Source organism: Haliotis rubra, unplaced genomic scaffold (assembly GCF_003918875.1).
Source record: "Haliotis rubra isolate DU_JTF1 unplaced genomic scaffold, ASM391887v1 Scf1681, whole genome shotgun sequence".
Classification (NCBI taxonomy): domain Eukaryota; kingdom Metazoa; phylum Mollusca; class Gastropoda; order Lepetellida; family Haliotidae; genus Haliotis; species Haliotis rubra.
In genome coordinates this window covers 54184-74926 of record NW_025765649.1, presented here as the reverse complement: position 1 = coordinate 74926, position 20743 = coordinate 54184, and the positions used below count along the sequence as shown (strand labels likewise).

The window sequence follows — 20743 nt, the reverse complement described above, 5'->3', positions numbered from 1 at the left end:
ACCCTTAAATATTTGAACACTGTTCACATGTGCTAGAAAGAAACCAACCAATCATAATACAAGGCATGCATATACCACGCACGGAACTCTAGGTCTCCATATCCACATACATCGACACCACCAATACACATACAACACAGCTAATCCACACTTAACGATTCAACATATCCATAAAACATTACTAGTAGAATTTTATTATACTATTATTATCCGAATACAATTAGACTCATCAATGCCATCAGAATGCGTGGCTATCAGGGTGCCGTTCCACCAACCGATCTTATCTAAGATCAATCTTAGCAAGTTACGCCAATTTTACAATCGTCTTAGCTAAAAGTTACACCCATTCCACTAACCGATCTTAGGCCGATCGTAGCTGGTCCCGATCTTACGATCCGATCCAAGCTTAGGTCGAGACTCTTTCGTGCGAGAGATAGAGGAATGCGAGGCACGAGTTATCTCCATTTGCATAGTCTAGCAAATGATAGAAAGTAATTTACGAACCAACTGAGTGAGTGAGTGAGTTTAGATTTACGCCGCACTCAGCAATAGTCCAGCTATATGGCGGCGGTCTGTAAATAATCTAGCTAATATGCATAGCGTTCACTAACATGAGCGTTCATGTTAGTGAACGCTATGTATCTTAGCTATAAATAATCGAGTCTGGACCAGACAATCCAGTGATCAACAGCATGCGCATCGATCTGCGCAGTTGGGAAACGATGACATGTGTCAACCAAGTCAGCGAGCCTGACCACCCGATCCCGTTAGTGGCCTCTTACGACAGGCATGGGTTATTGAAGTTCAATATTCTAACCCGGGCCTTCATGGGTATTTTTCCAACCAATTGTAAACGTGGAGAAAAAACCCAGAGCAAAATATTAGGGTAGTGAGCACCTTGGTTTCAGGTGCAAGTGTGTGAGAACGCATAATATAATAATAATATATGCATATTTATAGTGCGCCTATTCCACATCCTTGGGCATGCTCAAAGCGCAGTGTACAGATAATTTACACGAGAATATTTACAGCCGAGATTATAAGTAATATACTGAGAACAGGTTTTAAGTCTGGACTTTAAAAATGTCAGTTGTGTCAGAGCTTTTAATATGTGCCTGAACCTTGTTAATCAGAATAAACAAGGCGCGACGAGGCTATAACGTATGTAGAATCTGTCAGTGGTCTTGAATAACACGCGACCTGCCTTTAGAATCCCCCACCAAATATGCGCAGTGAAATCAAGCATATTTGTATCTTTTTGCTTCAGAACATTGTTCCGATATGGCTGAAATATTGCCGATGTGACTTTAAATCTTAACTCACTCACTCACTCAGAACATTGTTCACTTCACGGCTGTCCCTATTCTTAACCATGACGTTGCAATATTGTTGTACAAATGAGTTACACCTACTCGCTCGGTTATGTTCCCATGACGACAATGGTCAGACTGGCCTGACATTTTGTAAGGCTTCAGTGATCATACCCTCATATTTGCCGGACAGCTGATGTGATGATAACGAATTAAGAGTAACGGTCCGCTAGTTTGCCGGCTATAGTCTGTTTTCAGTGATTACTTGTCACCCATAGGCCTTTGGCGGACATGAGCGTTTGGCAGACTGAGTTCGAAATCATTAATTACAAGGCACCAATTTGTTTTGACTGAACACGATTTCTAGTAACTGATTTTAGTTAAATCGAATTATATTAGCCGAATTGAGTGAAGCTTATTCCAATGATTATTTCTGAAGTTTTGCCTGTATATAAAGAATGTAGACATGGTTCGCTCATTGCAAAATGGCACACGCTCAAATTAACATTCCAAATTCGAGGGAGGTAGGTTGACACTTAATCTATCTAGGTCACAAGTTAAGGGTTAAGAGCACAAAAATGGACCGAGTTCATTTGAAATGTTGTAAGACAGGTTGTCTGTCCTGTAACGGCCAACACCGTCAGTGATGTTCTCAGCAGTTCCAGGAATATACACAACCACCATCAAAGACCAAGTTCAGTTCAGAAAATAGTTATGCATATTTATTTATGTCTTTAGTTACCATTTTTTTGTTTTCTGAAAATGTACGAAACATGTATTTATGAATTTTATAATGAGGATAAAATGTACCCAAAATGTTGAATTGGTGAAACATGAAATATCGAGATGAAGCTACAGTGTGTACTTTCTTAGGCCGAAACAGACTATAAGTTAATACCCTATTGTTTAAAGTATTATCGCGCATCAGCGAATTTTTATCTATAACAAAAGCGTCCGGCAAAACGGGAACCCCCCGCTTCAGTGCAGTGTTTGTTTACATCACAGAAATATACAAATTCATTTCATGGGGGACTTTAGGGGACGCTCACGGTGAAATGCTCGCTCTTATTTTTCACATAGAATAAGAAAGCCACCATTTTGGTTTCTCTACGATTGATTTTAGCTATCCTAAGTTGGTCATGAGCAACTTAGACTTTGAATCTTAACTTTACGATTGACTTAGATTAAGATTGGTTAGTGGAACGGTATGCCGATCGTAACGTCACGCTAAGATTGGGATTTTAGGGGTTTACGATTGGCATAGGGCTAAGATCGGTTAGTGGAACGGCACCCAGATATCGCAAAAACCATTCACCTCAATATCGAAATCAGTTTCAGTGAATACATGTTGATTGCAAATCCATTGAATTCAGAAAATGCATTTTAAATCACTTCATCAACAAATTAAAGCGCTCCGTTGAGAGGCAATCAGTAAATCATTAAGTCTACACGAATTTGCAAATAACTCGATTCCGATTGGTTAGTTAGAGGTATCAAATGTCAATATCCACCTCTGATTGAAAGGAAAGATTTGACGGCCGAGTCACAGCGTAAGAGAATTATAGGGTGTGCTCAAAGCCGGAAAGTAATTATATAACAGTTCTAGGCTACAAAACGGAGTGAGTGACAATAAATTTGGTGAAGAATGTAGTTCAGGTCTCGCATGGCATTTGGCGTTTTCTATATACATCTGTGACGTCATATCGTTTACGTCACAATGAGTGATATAGACTCATAAAAATGAAGTTCGAGGCAGACCGCAATAGTGTAAAGTTTGCTTATAACTGTAGTGGTGCCCACTTCCTGACAGCTTACGGTTGCTTTGCTGTAAAGCCTGTCATACGTCCGAGTAAAGTGTTACAGACAAAACATTCAAAACTATGGAATCGTAGAAGGGGCATTGTCGCGCTGTCGCACTTTGGTTTATTTTGACACTTTTTTGCTTGTCCCTTCTATAATTCCGTAAAACACTGGACACAACCCTCGTCACTTCGCTGTGATGCCAGCAGAACTGGATTACCTGTAGATCGAACTATAACATTTGGAAGTCCATGCTGTGTGTACGGTTTCAAATTCATTCGAGGGAGTGAGTGAGTAAGGTTTAACGCCGCTTTTAGCAATATTCCAGCAATATCACGGCGGGTGACACCAGAAATGGGCTTCACACACTGTGCACATGGGGGAATCGAACCCGGGTCTTAAGAGAGACGAGCGGACGCTTTAACCAATTGGCTACCCGACCGCACCTCAAATTCATTGGATCACTCTACAGGTACCAAAGCTGTGTACTGAAAAGTCAGTATATTTTAAATTATCTCCTTAACGCTGTTTTGTAACGCACAGTATTGTTAATTTTAGAAATGTCTCAAAATGTGATTGTAAATAACTTAACAAAAACAACTGCTATATAAAACATGTTTGTTTATGTCTTGTGTTGTGTTGGCGCAGGCAATAACCTAGTCCTCGGTGTACAACTGCACGAAGCTTCTCTAACTGAAATACTGATTCGATACACTCGAGAACCAGCACAAAGACATCATTAATCAATAACGGAGTCAGTAGACAGCTTATGGATACTCTTGAGTAAACTAGTGTTTACAAAATAGAAGTTTGTTAAATAGGTCGATCTATACCATCTCTTTAATGTATAACGTCAACTCAAGAGTCTTGTTTGGTTTTGTAGAAACAGGTCCAACTGGGCGTAAACAGTGACTGTCGTAAATGTATAATTTATGGATTACGAAAATCAGAAGTCTTCCAATAGGGTAAGCATTCCTTGCTTTACCATAAGCACTGCCAATCACACAGTTTTCATGAACGCGTGGCCTAACGCCGCACGCACAAAAAACACCCCTCGTACGACGGCGGCGGTGACGTTGACTAACGTCTGAGAACGTCAACTACCGTCTAACCACGCATGTCGTAATAGCCCACTAATTAAGTAATGAGTTAGTGAGTGATTATGGTTTTTCTCCGCTTTTAGCAATATTCCATCAATATCACGGCAGGGGACAACAGAAATGGACTTCATACGATGTACCCATGTGGAGAATCGAACCCGGTCTTCGGCGTGACGAGGGGACGCTTATCCACTGGGCTACCCCACCGCCCCTTAAATAATGAGGATGGATAGGGTGTAGTCCGACTGCCTGGAAAGCATCGTACCCGGCGACGTGTATGGTTACACATGTATTAAACCTTTGGATTGCCAGGCTCAAACACGATTATTTAGAGGAAATGTTAAAACAGCAATCACGCCATTGAATTATATGTTTTACGGTTCAATATACGCTGTATGATGCAATGAGGACTATTGAAACACTGTTGTGGAACTATCCTAGACAATTTAGAACTGGAAATATTATTCGGGTCATTTAATTAAAACCTTGTCAGATAAGTCAGATAAGTCCCAATTCCGACCGAAGCCATTATTTGGTCACGTTTTCGGGTATAACGTCCATGTTTGATTTATAGATATGGCATTTCCAATATCCTGTTTTTCAGTTCATGATAATTCTTTAGTCAGGGATATATTAACAGTTCAATGATTCTATAGTATCCACTGAGGTCAATTAGTTAAAAGGAAATTATCCTGAGACCATAATATTAAATTTTAATTAGATTAATTTGCATGTACATTGTAAATACGCCCTGAGTATACAACTACCGCACTTACATGGAGCTTTTAATGAACGGTTTCCTTTACATTGCGGCATGATCAAATTTGACGTCTGACATCCGCGTTTTTAACAAGCACTCATTAAATAGCTAACTTTGTAACATGCTCACAAATACGTTCTTCTAAACTGTAAAGTTAGAGTGAAGTAATCAATCAGTCTGTAATTCTAATCCAGTCCCTACAATTATTCAAAATTCATTTTCCGTGTAAAAGTCAATGTTCACCAGTATTATTAGACACGCTACTCGTCGCGTGCTGAGATTAGTTCTGGGAGTGTAATTAATGTACACGTTTATTCCATTCCTGTGGAATGAAAAATGTTTTCTAGCACAAAGTGCATTTTGGCATGGTATAAAAGCTTGATGCAATAGTTGAATCCATCTACCATTGTCTGACAGTTAAATAGATTACCACAAACTGATAACGGTGACATTAATGGTTGTCTTGATCACCACAGGTTGTAAGTTGTCACTTGCAGATCCTGATAATGAGGGCCGGTGTGCTTAAAGGCCCACACCGAAGAACTGGGTTTCATTCCGCACATTGGTACAATGTCCATTTCTGACGTTCCTAGAAGTTATATTGCTTGAAAAGTGTTAATAGTGGCGAGAAAACATACTCACTCACTCCTGATAATAGTCGAATAAACAGAATACACCTAACTGACTGAGTATGGGTTTACGCCGCTTTTAGCAATATTCCAGCAATATCACGGCGGGAGACACCAGAAATGGGCTTCACAAATTGTACCCATGTGGGGAATCGAACCCGGGCCTTTGGCGTGACGAGCGAACGCTTTAACCACTAGGCTACCCCACCGCCCTGAATACACCTAATGTTAAGTTAATGCATAAGTGTCATGTTATATGCTGTTGTGAAACCCACGATTCACATAACTATGTCAATATCACAATGGTACTTCCCCTACAGTAAGGTTTGCCCAGACCCCAGGAAACCACATTTATAGACTGATTTGTGTTAGGAACATCTACTCATGTTCAAATATATTTACAGAACAACAACCTTTTGTGAATCTGGAAGTATGATCCTCAAGACGATTTCCGGCGAAGGGCATTGTGAAGATAAAATAGGTTTGTCTGAGAATGACCAATGGCCTCGGTTCACAGTTTCTTAAACTGGAATATCTGTTAAATGAACAAACAAACAAACATCAAAGTGACAAGTGAAAGCATCCTACACAAAGGACTCTTTCTAAACATTCGTAGACCACAGGAAACGCTGCAGCAAGTGTTTAGAAATGCCTCATGAGTTAGGTAAATCATAGCTATAGGGTAAACAGCTTTGAGATCTTAAGGCTGAAAAGCCACATCAAAAGTACACATCTTGCACATATCTAAACATGCTACAAGAACGCAAAAATAAACATCATGTCTCACGACTCTTTAAGCGCTTGGTATGGAATCCCCCTGTGAATGACGTACCACAAACACTGCATACGAAGGTTGGTTGTGTTGTCTTCCAGTTCAGTCTATCCACGCACCTGAGGCTACTGAAGAGCGATAATTACCTGTGATATTTATCTTTCCTCACCTAAAGGCTGGTATTGTTATTCCAGTGGCACCACAACAGTATCTAACAACAGTGTGTTTTGGCGAAGGTATGCTGAAATGGCGTGGTGATGGTTCCACCATTCTACCAGAGTGAGTGAGTGGTTTGCATTCACGTTGCTTTGAGCAATATTCCAGCAATATAACAACAGGTAGCACATGGAATTGGTTTAGAGAATATAAATGAAGTTGGAACTCGAGCTGGGGTTTTCGGCATGAAGAACACATGCCTTAATCAGCAGGCTATTCCCAGCATGTGACAAGTCAACCTGAATGAATTAACGGAATACTTGGAGGTACCGTTTCGTTTTTGCTATAACATCAAGCTTCTTGAAGTTTACCGTTTAAATCAGTGATGAGGCGTCAACGTATTTTGAAACCTAAGCATTATCCCTTAATAATCTCGGAACCAGGATCGACCAAACAGATGATGCCAATCAGAAATCAAAACCATTTCATCGCTGTAGACGCTGTTTTGCACATTAGCATTTCATGTCTTTGAAAGTCATATATCAGATTATTTGATCATGCACGTCAGGTTTTCTGAAGGTTGATCAAAGTCTCTAATTGGTATTTTAAAATATTTTAATGACTAAGAAGAGTTAATGAGGACACCTACACCATAGTATATTTCCTATGTCACTACCATATTAACAATATATGGAGTAATCTATCCACAGGATAGATAAAGACATAATTCAGAAAATGAATTAAAAGTACAGTCACTAAAAGCTCTCTCAGAACAGTTTACTCATTATACACTGGGTATACGAAGCTACTTTTAGACATGGCCGCAAGGAAGACATATTGAAAGACAACTTGCAGCATATTACTTAACCGATATTATGGTAATATAGTAAATATGTATGCTTCATATACATATATTTCCTCATGGGGGTATCAGAATTACCATGTTCTGCCTAAGAGGAATATGTATTGCTCAAGGGACAAGTGCTACAACACCTTCCTCCGATTGAATTCCAAATCGGTCCTGATTGTGATCACTGATTTGTCAGCCTCATATCCATTCTAATGGGTTTTAATAAACTGGTAAGCATCTAAGCCCTGTCTGGACTGAACACACACACAAGTATGTATCTCACCTAGGGTTTAATGTAGCTGTTGCATGAGTCACATAATAATGCAATTCTGTTGAAGATTATATGTTTGATTGTATAAAATCTATGACACGGTCTAATGGTTACACAGGCTGTGGTTTAAAATAATTTATTCTGCATACTTTGTTCACGTTTAAAAAATGAATTATAGTTTGCACATTGAATGTACTGGTAGGAATAATTGTTGATTGTCACAAATGGGAAAATAGAACAGCAGTTGAGAATACGGAAATTACATTTCCGATCAAGTGCTATTTCATAAAAGGATACAACGCCATAGATTCGTTTGATATGTAGAGAACATGAGCGGGGTGTCCTAAATATTCAAGAATATATGCATTGTTTATCAGTACTGACACATATGTAAAATAGAAATACAAAGAAAAAGGCGAAAAACAATTATTTGCGAATTCAATCTGTTGTATCACATTTCTGTACACATTAATAAAATTCTAATTAATATCTCCTTATTAATTTCCTGTACAAATATGTCATCATGATGTAATATTACCGAGGAAATTATACACCGCTTGCTTACATATCTCCTCGTTAAAAGGCTGCCCTTAACTCTTAAACCGAGCACTAAAAGAAAAAATATGCCTCAGTTAATTTTATCCTGTTTGATTTTCAAATAAAAATATCTTAAGTTAGCGATATCATGTCTAAGTCCTATATTTGATCGGCGATATGTCATCACTCTATGGATACTACAACAGAATTACCCAGCCATAGAATACTTTTCACAAACAGTCGCAGAAACGATGGTGGCTAAACAGAAAAATATCGAATTTAACAACGGATCATTCCATTTTAAATCACATGAAAAAACAAATTCGGTATTTCTTCTTTCGCCTCTCCTTTATGTTTGTCTATCGATCTGATACTTTATCACCAAATCACTAAAACATGTTCCATAAAGATGTAATTTCTCGAGTTGGAATATATAGCTTCATATTTGTAATTTTAGATGACTACATTTCTCAAAACGTGATTGTGGATCTCAGATACATGCTCCACATGCGTTGAAACAAACTAACCAACGACAACATCTGTAAAACCGAGAGACCTTTTTTCTGTTACCGCCACCAACACTATATGGTTGGCCTACAATGAAAACAGCAAACACATGTTACGAACGGTAAACGGCCATTTCAAAGCAATCACACACAAGGCTGGAGGTAGTATAAAAGTTATATTGGCTATATTGATCATGTCTCACAAACTATACCTATGTTCATGTATAAAAGAAGAATGAATGTGATATATATATCAGAGGAAAATGTCTCAGATTTTCAATTTGTGTAATCCGATGGACAGTACAGATACGTGATACCAAAAACTCCCTAAGGATAACTGAAGATTAAATAGAACATTTTTATATTCTGCACGAAATCCTTATCAGCATTGTCAGCATTCGCTTGTCTCAACAACTCAGTATATTATAACTGGGTCTAGGAATTTTAATTAACTAAGTCTAGTATGGTGATCTACCTTCAGTTGTTGGCGATCAATAGCCTATTTTTTGTATTGTATTTGTCCAAAAATAGTATTATACTTTTAACGATATCTGCTAGCTAGTTTTAACACATTTTGCGATAATCTAGTTATTTTACTGTCCTTCGTTGACAGGGTTTTATATATTATATGCATCTACTATGAATTTAGAACTAGTTTTAGTCACGATATGGCTGAAATATTGCCGATGTGACTTTAAATCTTAACTCACTCACTCACTAGTTAACGAAGTCTCGCCGATGAACAAACCTACACACGTGAAGAGCATATTGACATTTTACAATCGAAATATATGTTATCCAATCACAGAATACAAATATTATTTACCTTTATATGAGCACTAATCGGTAGTGTTGGTATCATCAACTGACCTTCTTCTTACACAACCTCGTCATATGAGCGAAATATTCCCAAGCACGACGTTAAACCCAATTTCACTTCACCTCACCTTACACAACCAAACACTGAAATGAACACTCACCATCTACCTGCCACACAGCTCCAATCAGCAGCGTGCACCCATTCCCCATGTTCCTTACGGAACCAGAACTACTTCGTTATAAACTACACTGTGTGTACAGGAACCATCGTGTCTGTTCTGACCATGTTATTGGTAAATAAAACAGTCACTGATGGCAGCTAAAGAGCTGGGTACCAACAGTAGGTCAGCTGAGCCTTTCATGCTATGGTAATAAGGATTGTTCAGCAAATGTGGAGGTGCTTCGGTGTATCATAGTGGAGGGTATTGGTTGACGTTTAAACACAGCACCTGAACACGATGAGAGCTTTATACATGTATGATCCATATAAAACCTCCCATCGTGGTAAATGTAGATCAGTATTTAACAGCATTGGGCATCCATGCACACATGCGGAACTGAGGAGTAAAGAAACGTATTCAGAGGATATTTTCTGTGTAATAGAAGGAGCTGTTCTTAAACTTGATTATGTCTATTTAACAAGCACTCATTCCACAACAGTTTGTGAAAGGTAATCTGTAGCTGGGTTATTTTGTGTCAAAATATATTCATTGTTTCCGTGATAAATTTGTAACTTCCTAATTAAATGGTAAATGTTGGCCTAAAAAGGTAAACTTATTGATCTTCACAGATAAGATGGCTCAGACATGCATTTGTAGTTGTGTATTAAGCGAATTTCAGTTTCGAAGTTTACAAGTATTAAATCAAAATTTGTTGAAAATATACAACCGTGGAGAAGTATTCTTTTGAGTGCTGACTAAAACCCAGTACAGTCCATTTTTCATACATGTACAATACAAACAAATATAGACAGAAACTGAAACTCAAACATATGAAAAATCAACTTAGAGGTATTGTAGTTTCTTTTGATCCTCTTTTTTTCAGTGACATGATTCATCCTACTATTTCATTTCCAAAGTTACCTTGAAACGTTCTTTTTTCCTGTTCTGTTCTGTCTTTTTATATGCATAGAAGAAATCAGGTTTTGAGTAAAATCCCAGATGACATGGTTTTTTTCAATATCAACAACCAACTACATAGAACATCGTCAGTCGTTCTATGAAGTAATTACAGTTTTTATCAAACGATATCACATTCATATGACACACCAGTATAACAGCAGTTTGTTTTGTGTTGATTTCTCCATGAATTGTTCGTTTCTAATCATCTCCAGCCAGGCGTATTTATGATCAGACTGTGTTCGTGTTCTTCTCGTACTGGTGAAAAATGAGCTATCTTGTTGGATCAAATAATAATGGTTTCAACTGCCACCATGGAACTGATGAATTTTCATTGTGATGAAATTGAAAATGTTGAAGAGATGGATTCTGTTTGGTATTTTTAGGATTGCAACAAACTGATTTAAGGATATGTACACCTGTAATCAAACCTGTATCTGTCTCAATGGTCTGTCTGTCACAACTGTATAACAAAACACATGAACAAACGTGAGTGACTTTAGTTTTACGCCGTACTCAGCAATATTCCAGCTATATGGCGGCGGTCTGTAAATAATCGAGTCTGGACCGGACAATCCAGTGATCAGTGATCAGCAGCATGAGCATCGATCTGCGCAAGTTGGAACCGATGACATGTGTCAACCAAGTCAGCGAGCCTGACCACCCGATACCTGAATTGTCTTACGACAAGCATGGGTTACTGAAGATCAATATTCTAACCCGGACCTTCACGGGTACATGAGCAAGACATTCAAATCATATACACAATGGTTTATATCGTTTTCAATTCAGATAACTGATCCCCAAGGACATGGTGACCTACCAGAAGAAAATTATATTAATTTATTCTTAAATTACCAGTGTCCATGTTAAATCTGGATTGAGAGTGAGTGAGTGTGATATGTCGCTGTTTCCTCTTCCAGCAATATACACTAGGGACATCAGAAATAGGCTTCACACATAACTACTCATATGAGTAATCAAACCGGGAATTCAGCGTGGCAAACAAACGTTTTACCTACACATTTCCCAATCTGCATTGAGAAAGTCGCCAATGCACAAACATAAATAATACTGATAGCAATGATTATTATTGATAATTGGCCGCTTATAAATCACAGAGCGGTACGTGGAAAGTACATTGCAATATTACGTCCAATTAGCATGAGGTCCAATTGCATGATCAGCTCTGTGGGAATAGGGTGCTGGAAGGTTTTGTAATGGAGTTTTCAGCGATGAGTAATGTGCTTATCGCTTCAGAGTGACACGGTTCCTTCTCATCATTTAACTATTTTTAACTTGTTTCAGCAAGCTTTATTTCGTCATGTGTGTTCCACTGCAAAACAACCATTGACGTTTGCCAATCTTCAAGGGTGTTCTTCAAGAAGATGAGATGGTCGTTCTAGTGTGTTTCCAAGATAGCTTTAAATGCTTCAAAGAAATACAATACTCCTATTTTGCATTGCGTGTTTTCGGAGCATTGTCAAGGGCTGATGTAATAAAATCCTGTTTCAAAGCATGTTACATTGTGTTGGTATATTTTGGGATGCCCTCTGCTTTGAAACCGTCAACACGCAGTTTCGCACAATTGTGTCTCTCATGTGGAACAGCGTGTGGCTAGAGTTAAAAAATGAGTAAGGGAGTTTGGTTTTACGCCGCTTTTAGCAATATTCCAGCAATATCACGGCGGGGGACACCAAAGATGGGCTTCACACATTGTACCCATGTGGGGAATTGAACCCGGGTCTTCGGCGTGACGAGCGAACGCTTTAACCACAAGGTTACCCCACCGCCCCCAGTTAAAGAATGACTTGAAGATCACATTAATACATCCTTGATAACTAAACACGTTTTTTTAGTTTTCTTTTGGAATCTGAACAGATTCCTCAGGAATTCTTTGAGTAATTTCCGACATTTGGTTCTTCAGCTGGCAATTATTTGATGACTCCAATATAGTTTATTGTCACGCTCTGCATTACAGCTGTACTTATGTCTCTCCGAGGTCACTTGTTTTTTTATCGGTTGAGTTTTTTGTGTGTTTTTTTCCTTTGGGTTGTATATTTTTTCACATTCACTTCTAAAACATGCACATTCAAACGAATTCCCGGGAATAGGATATTTGAGAAGGGAAAGTTATATATAATCCTGCAACTGACAGTGGTGTCAATAACAGCTGCGATGTGGTTGAGTAGATCAAGTACATGTAGGTCAGCCAAAAATTGTGAATTTGCTGATGGTACATAACACATACGCTCTACAAAGTTTGAATGTAGACGTGCATGTTATGTAATGCATACTGGTGCTTTATCATTTTTAAATTTAATTTTGCCTATAAATAAATAATGTTAATTCAATTTAAATTTTGAATTCTATAGTTATATGAAAATTTAACATTTAACTTCTCGTCGTTCACTCGTCTGGTGGGTTGGATTTTATGTCTGAATGCGTATATATGAAACAAAATTATGTATTTCAACTCATATGCCCTTTCGGGTCAACTACACACACTTCACTGGAGAAGGTGAGGTGAAAGTGGGTTTAACGTCGTGCTGGAGAATATTTCGCTCATATGACGACATGCATGCGTGTGTGTATGTGCGGCTGCTTGTACTAGCCCAGACTGAAGCTGGTTTTATAGTACTGAGATACCATGCCGCAGTGAAGCATGAATACCCCACTCAGACACATTATACTGACTCTGAGCCGACCAGTCCCTGTTGTACCCATTAATGCCGAGCGCCAGGCAGGAACCAACAAGTACCATATTTTAACGTCTTTTGGTATGACGCGGTCGGGGATCGAACCCGCGACCTTCCACTCTCCGGGCGGACGCTCTAACCACTACACCATGTTCTTCACTCGAGAAATGTCGAGATGAGACTGCAGTACAGCGAAACCGATTACCCTTCTACAGTTTGCATTGTGGATGTAAACTGTAGACAATGATAAACACGAACACAAGAAGTGCAGTACTGTCACTGTCCCACTGAAGCCGCACTCCTGGATGAACTTTATCGAAAATAACAAATTCCAGAAGATGCTTGTAAAATATTTTGCTTAACTGAAAAAAGATGTTATGTGTCACAACAAAGACTTTGATACAAATTGTTTTGGTTTTTATAATCCCTTTCCAAGAATTGTAAATGGTTTGTCCCCAACAAGTTCATGCTCAGTTTAATGAGAGAAAACAAATGTAACATGTTTACATCACATTTAAATTGAAAAGACGCCTACATTACGTACACTTGTGTGCAGGACGGCATACACCTGACGTGGCAATGACGTATGCATCATTGCATGGACGTCTCTTCACTACATCAAAGCCAACATTGACTGTGTCCGTGAGCTCCAACAAGTAAGGTAGCAGGCAAAGCGCCTCCACGAGAAGCCATTTAGCCTCAGATATATCGTCAGAGAATCAGATACACATGCTGCGACTAATAAAGAAGGCAACATGTTAATGAAGCCATCAAAACGTCGACTGGTTTTGATATTAGGTCTTTCCAAATATACCTGCTTATATAGGAGGTATATATTTCTTTTGTTCATTTAACATACATATCTCAGTGGCTTGGTTCTGAACCCTAATGAAAGTCCCGATTGATGTGTGAAACTGATGTCGAGTGATGGGTTCATTTCCTCCACCCAATGGGAGATTGAGGGTCCCCGTTCTACAAAGCTGTTTAAGCCTATGAAATACAAAGTGTCAAATGGGGAAAATGTCTCTTATATGTTTGCACAATGACGTATATTTACTTAAGTTATACTTCTTTAAAATGCATGCTCAAATAGACAGTGCATTCCTGGCGCAGAATCAACTGCAGCAACAAAACCCTCTATTTACTAATGTATCCCTTATCAGTGTTTGACAGACTACCTTAACATACCAATCCACTCCCAGAAAGACGATAGATCTCCCGGAAGGCCTACCTACAAGCTTTTCTCATCCTGGGGGATTTAGGGCGACCAGGGGGTGCAGTGTGGAGTCAATGAGTCCCTTCGTTAAGGTTAACGTTCTCAGATGATACCAAAGAAACTGGTAGCGGTTCCTATTGTTGGTATCTATCCCATTCTGCGAAACGATCTTAGCTACGACTGTACGTCGGTGTTAAAGTATGGGATGTACAATTATCCTAGCGCTAAGATCGCTCCGTGGAATGGCTCCCTGGAAAAGGGGTAGTGGCTTTGCTGAAGTCATATTGAAGTCACAGTGCATTTCAATCAAGGAATGTGTATCTGCTATTTCAAGAGTCACTGGTTTGATCAGATCGGCTTCAGTCAATATCGAACTTGTAAGATGAAAATGAGTTTCATTACTATTCGACATTAACTGCAGAATAGTAAATATCCTACATACAATGAATAGTTCTCCAGTAAATACACGAAACTTGAGTAAATACACATGTCGTAATGGACATTAGTTGTACATATAACTACACTCTGGGCATAAACAGAAGAGGTTACTGACTATTACGACTGTGTCGAAGTAAAACTTCGGTCATCATTTTGCGGTTGTATCGAACCTCGGATAACGGAAGTAATTACGTAGGTCCCTTTAATTCGACACAACAGTGTTTGGCTGTAATGACTTGTTGATCATGAATACCTTATGATAACTAGTGTTGAGATGCCTCACATAACTCAAACACATGACATTCACGTGTAAACGTCTCTGGTGAGCTGAGATAGGATGATTTCCCTGGGTTTAGAAATTGCTGAGCAACGTTTGCATTTGAAAATTTCGAACTAATTATAACAAGACGGAAGGCGTCCTTTGTTAATTGCATGCAAACGGTACTGGGGTTGATTTCTCTTATGTGATTTCTCATGTGTAAATAAGGTTATTTCAGGAGATGTTTCAACGGCACTTGTTCACACTATTTTCTTTACGAAGGAAAAAAAAGTCGTTAAAATGTGAAAAAAACATGTTACTCTTAAATGGCAATGTGTGTACTTTTCATAAAACAACAGCGCAATTATGCGCCCAATTCATTCTTAGAAACGCAATAACAGTAGAGAGGTTCAGTGAAAAAGAATTCAAGTTTGCAATTTTCACACTAATACACACATGTGTGGCTCCTGGCATCAATGGCTTCCTACAGAGGTTTGCTCTAGCATGTGGCAACTGTACAATGATATAATAGCTTGTAAATCATTTTGAAAACTTTCAAAATTTGTATCTACCCAAACACAGGAAGTGATCCCAGTCTCCACTGTTGTTTCGTCTAACGAGTGTATAGATACATGTTTTACAGGTAGTTTCGTTCCGAATCATAACAGAAATACTACAGGTTACAAATTACAAGATACTTCACTTGGATGATTGTATGCTTCGATATACCACGAGACAACCTTGTTCCGATCAGTTCTGTATAACGAGAATTTCATTTATGATTTGGGGATATAACTGCCAGATACTATTTACTGTTGTTTTTGTTTTGCAGAGAAATTGTCTCTGAGACAACCTTTCGCACATTTTTCGATTAATCATCTTGAAATCTGTCTTTATGTACTTTTACGTATACACCAAGATTGACGCATGAATAGCCATTCACGTCGTCTATCCACTACATTCGCCGTCAAAAGTTAAGTCCCTTGGGCGTGCCAGGAAGCTATGAACGTTGTTACCAATCTCGGTTTGCCCAGTGTGTTTTTCCGGGTTTGTCACCACCCGTATGTAGGAGTTTCACGTCTCAGACTTGCATCCATTTCGGTAGTCCCTCAATCGTCAAGCTGACGCGCTGTGATATAATAATGATAATAATACTAATAATAATGATGAGTCCATTTGTAATGCGGAATAACGGAAATATTGTTCAAACCAGCGATAAAGCGATCCCCCAAATTTGAAAAACGAAAAATGATGTTAAACGGTTCAACAGCTTGATGGATGGACTTGAAATGATATTGATAACCACACTGGTGATATGACTGGAACGAGAGAAAGTACACCCGTCTCTCTGAGCCGACAGCGATTTACCAACAGCTGTGACTTCACTTGATACCTGTATATGTTTTTCGGTGGTATCGACTTGTATTGGATCTCGTTTAAGCGTCGGCCATGTAACAACACTAAATATCTCCATGTCCCGTATATAGATTGAAGATTGTTATGGTTTTACTAATAGTGCCTGTTTCCGATCATTCTTAGATTGTTATGGTTTTACTAATAGTGCCTGTTTCCGATCATTCTTAGATTGTTATGATTTTACTAATAGTGCCTGTTTCCGATCATTCTTAGATTGTTATGGTTTTACTAATAGTGCCTGTTTCCGATCATTCTTAGATTGTTATGGTTTTACTAATAGTGCCTGTTTCCGATCATTCTTAGATTGTTATGGTTTTACTAATAGTGCCTGTTAGTAAAACCATAACAATCTTCAATCTATGTACGGGACATGGAGATATTTTATTTCTAAACGGTGCCGAGAAATTTGGGATTTCTTACTTAAACGTTTTTCTTTACTTCTAAGCATCGGAATATCTGTCCTTCTACACAGTAGTCGTAATTCGAAATTGATAGCTTGATTTTCCGGTCCATATCTGGTTCGTTTACAGGCCGCCGTCGCACGGAGGTGTACAGCTGTGCAGCATCAGAAATACTTCCATGTTTAGGCAAAGTTTGTGAATGGTGGGAGCTACCGGTAGGGGAGGGCATGCTTTCCCGTTTTCGCGAACACTTTGTGTCATCACTGTTTTTTCAGCGATCCATTCATATGATTTTCACAGCTATTTTTCCCTTCACACAAAACAGAATTTGTTTCTGAGGATAGTAAAGACTGGGTATTCTTTTGCACTGAGGTTCTATATTAAATATCTATGTCTAAGTCATTGTGTTCTGGACTAGGTCTTTCATTCAGAAACTGCCATGTCATGCCATTGGTAATGTCCTCCTCCAACAAAATGACATTGTTGTAGACACATATATAGAAAAGGATTTACTACTACATGCAGTGAAGCCTTTAAACACTCTACAATCACCCTCGGTATCACGTTCCTCGGGTCCGACAGCTTCATTACACCGCGCACCTGCCTGGGTGTGCACAGGAACCTTCCTTGTATACAGCACGTACATACGTGTAACAACGTGCCGACGTCTGCACGATTTGTATCAAGTGGTACCATATCAGGCAAGCAGGCCGAAATAGCATTTTTACAATAAATGGTTGAAAACTGAAAACAAATAAGGTGTCACATATTTGTATGCCTTCTATCCAAAGTACGCACGCACACACACGCACATACATACATGCATGCCTGCACGAAAGGCACGCACGTACACACACGAACGCACGCGCGCACGCGCGCACGCACGCACGCACGCACGCGCGCACACACACATATACATACATACATACATACATACATACATACATACATACATACATACATACATACATACATACATACATACATACATACATATAATATTAAGCGAAGTGCGCGAGATGAAATTCGGCTATGGCGGCCTATTTGAGTTCGTGATAACAGTAGTTTACTGGCCATGTTAATAATAACATACATGCATACTTTTAACACTGTATGCTTAAAACACATTGCATGTCTGCCCAAAAGGGTATTTGCAAAGGGTTCAAATGAATTTTGACTCGATGCATCATGTATCATGAATTGTATCTAAATTGTTTTTTATGTCATGTGTAAAGATAATCGGATAGAGGTACTCGTGACCAAAGTTGTTTCATTTACCCACAGCTAGAGGTTCGCAGTCATATACGTGACCATGAACATTGTATACAGTTGCCCTTCAACACATGGGAATCGTTGCGGTAACTGGATTCAGCCCAGTCTAAAAATACAGTGTCCATCAAACCTCAACAGTCTACAAAACACTACAATAACATTGAACCCTGTTTACAACTTTCATGCCAATACTTTCTCTGATGGGCCATTCATCACAGATTTCGTTGAATGATATGAATCTAATTGCCACTCCTTCAAACCTGTATCTTGTATGCTTGGGCGCTTATGATAACACATTTGAAATACACTTTCACCAAAATAACAACTCGAAAGTTTAAAGTGATATCATGTCTACGGCACGCTGGGTATTAAAGATAGGTACATTTCTCATTATGTCATAAGAACGTTCTTAAGTATGCTTTTTGAAGTTTATATCTGTGAAAAAACAACGAAAGATGGAAAAAGAAACATACTTGGGGACAGTATATGGGATTGGTGTTTGGAACGTGAAAAGGTTACAAAGATTATCGGCATATTGATTCATATAATAATTCATCATCATATTATTTTTTTTAATGAAATTTATCGTATTACCAACACGGTTTGATTTCATTTACCGAGATCGTAAATCACTCTCCACATTTCATCATATATGATCATCCGGATTTAATGATCGTGACAATCAATAGTGATAAACTTTTCAAAAATTTACGACAGCCAATTTTGTCGCCTCAGCAAAAAGCAACTAAGCATCCTCTAAAAATTAATCATTCGTTATATCAGTAAATAAAGTAAGCAATCGCAATAAAACATTTCTATGGCTGAGCCTCATAAGAGAAACTCCATCAAGAATTTCCTGTGTAGAAAAGTTTGTGTGGTTGCAGCATACAACGAAACGGCATGTTTTATGTTCTACGTGGAATTTTCAGAATCAGTTCGCTTGCGGGAAAATACCATACGGTCTAAGGAACCAATTTGAAATACCTTGGATGATGTCCATCTAGAATCACTTCCTGGAATATTTACGTGGATAATTGGGTGTAACCCATGTATCTTCTTTCCAGGGCTCGACAGCAAGCTTGGGGCGGTGTGATAACATCTCGAGGGCTGAGTGGCGTGAGATATCGACGCTTTCTCCATCTGGCGCTGTATGTCTACTGGAATTAATTCGACGATCCTACTGGGAGATCCCAAAGGCATAAACAATGTTGCGCTCGTTGTATTAGCGTTACTTTGTCGATAACCTTTCGGGGCATTGTATTAAATTTATGCAGAATGCTATGTTAATATTTAGTGTTTTTATGTACTGATATATGCATAAACTATTATTTTGGTATCATGTCATATATTCTATATGTATTATTACCTAATTTCTATACAGTATGAATTTGTGGTGTGTGCATTTGTCTCTGAAACGTTTGGTCAATGTGTTTCGAAAAAATTTGGATCGGATGGTTTGACGTACGTTCAAGCTGACTGTGTTGGTATATATTGTAGGTTTCTTTGATCCAGATGTGTTGAAATGATGTTAATGTTTAGTTGTTTCAGTTTAAGACAGGTTACAGTACTGGACAACATTCATCCAGCCGCTCACACAAACCCGTTCACACGAACACTGTCCATTGTAGAGCAGGCAAATCAATTCACTTCCCTGAAACAGCTGTTGTTATATATAGAAAATGTATGTAGCTGATTTGCTTGTGGTGGCTATTGTCACATATGTGTAATCCACACCAGTAGTCGCGACACCAAGTGAATTTTTATCATTTTTTGTCATATACAAAACGTTCTGCGTGAAATATTACAAAAGCACATAGCATATGATACGTACAGATGTATATTTGCACGTATGAAATCATCGTGAATAAAAACATATCGTCAGTTATTCGCAATGTTCCTGATAAATCGCGTTTTTTTCTGTGTTTTTTTTTTACAAATCGCAATTTGAATGCAGAACACAAACACAGGTTTTGTAGTGTTTGAGTTTGAGCAAATCATTAGTACTAACACATTATTTCAGGCAGATAAATATTCTCTTACCATCTGGGGACTGACAACACAACACTGACAGGTACATGAAAGATCCTTTAACATGCCGTTGAAGGTTCTACATGGGCTGACTTTGATGTCCATTATTGTACAACACGAATCCTTAGCAGTTTCTAATAGCAAATACAAAAGTGAAACAATATAGTTTTCAAGGATTATTACAGTGATCGGTAATTTTGTTGACAGCGTGACAGCCCGTGATAATGAAGTCCCGGCCAATCAGCCTTTCACCCGTGAAAAGCGTTGATTAAACCTTGTCAACTTTCATCAATGTTTTAAAGGAGGACTTCTCCCGACTACGCCCGACAAAGACGGCACTACTGGTCTAGTATGTTCTATGCTAGTCCTTAACGGTACACTTTGCT

General features: G+C 38.6%; 1 long non-coding RNA gene across 1 annotated transcript; it reads right to left on the bottom strand.

Moving 5' to 3' along the window:
* Positions 1-13891: 13891 nt before the first annotated feature.
* Positions 13892-20188, bottom strand: LOC124272302. Its single transcript, XR_006897295.1, has 3 exons — positions 19314-20188; positions 16184-16369; positions 13892-14059 (listed from the first exon to the last, which is right to left on the bottom strand). It is a non-coding gene; the product is annotated as an uncharacterized LOC124272302 (long non-coding RNA).
* Between the last annotated feature and the right edge of the window lie 555 nt (positions 20189-20743).